Here is a 1,695-nt window from a genome sequence, read left to right as displayed (position 1 = left end):
ATGCGCTTTTCTATCAATTGCTCGGCAGTAATTTTTTCACCCACCGTAGGTAATGCTTGCTATCATGAGAGAAGCCACTAGTGAAACCTATGGCCCCCGGGTCTACTTTACATCATATAAGTTTCCAATCTATAATTCTAGTTTACTATTTAGTTTGCAATATTTATTTTCCAATCTATACAACAAAATACCTAAAATATTTATCTTATTATCTTTATCAGATCTCACTTTTGCAAGTGGCCGTGAAGGGATTGACAACCCCTTTATCGCGTTGGTTGCAAGGTTCTTTATTGTTTGTGCAGGTACTAGGTGACTCGCGTGTAGTCTCCTACTGGATTGATACCTTGGTTCTCAAAAACTGAGGGAAATACTTACGCTACTTTGCTGCATCACCCTTTCCTCTTCAAGGGAGAACCAACGCATGCTCAAGAGGTAGCAATTATGTTTTGTAACAGTTATCGGCAACTGGTAGGAGCCATATGGTTGTCGCTTTATTGTATGAAATGCAATCGCCATGTAATTGCTTTACTTTATCACTAAGCGGTAGCGATATTCATAGAAGCAATAATTGGCAAGACGACAATGATGCTTCGATGGAGATCAAGGTGTCAAGCCGGTGACGATGGTGATCATGACGGTGCTTTGGAGATGGAGATCAAAGGCACAAGATGATGATGGCCATATCATATCACTTATTTTGATTGCATGTGATGTTTATCCTTTATGCATCTTATTTTGCTTAGTACGGCGGTAGCATTATAAGATGATCCCTCACTAAATTTCAAGGTATAAGTGTTCTCCCTGAGTATGCACCGTTGCGACAGTTCTTCGTGCTGAGGCACCACGTGATGATCGGGTGTGATAAGCTCTACGTTCACATACAACAGGTGCAAGCCAGTTTTGCACACGCAGAATACTCGGGTTAAACTTGACGAGCCTAGCATATGCAGATATGGCCTCGGAACACTGAGACAGAAAGGTCGAGCATGAATCATATAGTAGATATGATCAACATAGTGATGTTCACCATTGAAAACATCTCCATCTCACGTGATGATCAGACATGGTTTAGTTGATATGGATCACGTGATCATTTAGATGACTAGAGGGATGTCAATCTAAGTGGGAGTTCTTAAGTAATATGATTAATTGAACTTTAATTTATCACGAACTTAGTCCTGATAGTATTTGCATAACTATGTTGTAGATCAATAGCTCGCGATGTAGCTTCCCGTTTATTTTTGATATGTTCCTAGAGAAAAACTATGTTGGAAGATGATAGTAGCAATGATGCGGACTAGGTCCGTGATCTGAGGATTATCCTCATTGCTACACAGAAGAATTATGTCCTTGATGCACCGCTAGGTGACGGACCTATTGCAGGAGCAGATGCAGACGTTAAGAATGTTTGGCAAGCTCGGTATGATAACTACTTGATAGTTTAGTGCGCCATGCTTTACTGCTTAGAACCGGGACTTCAAAAACGTTTTGAACGCCACGGAGCATATGAGATGTTCCAAGAGTTGAAATTAATATTTCAGACTCATGCCCGTGTCTAGAGGTACGAGACCTCTGACAGTACTTTGCCTACAAGATGGAAGAGAATAGCTCAACTAGTGAGCATGTGCTCAGATTGTCTGGGTACTACAATTACTTGAATCAAGTGGGAGTTAATCTTCCAGATAACATTGTAAT

Source organism: Aegilops tauschii, chromosome 6 (genome assembly GCF_002575655.3).
Source record: "Aegilops tauschii subsp. strangulata cultivar AL8/78 chromosome 6, Aet v6.0, whole genome shotgun sequence".
Classification (NCBI taxonomy): Eukaryota; Viridiplantae; Streptophyta; class Magnoliopsida; order Poales; family Poaceae; genus Aegilops; species Aegilops tauschii.
This window is presented reverse-complemented; position numbering follows the sequence as displayed.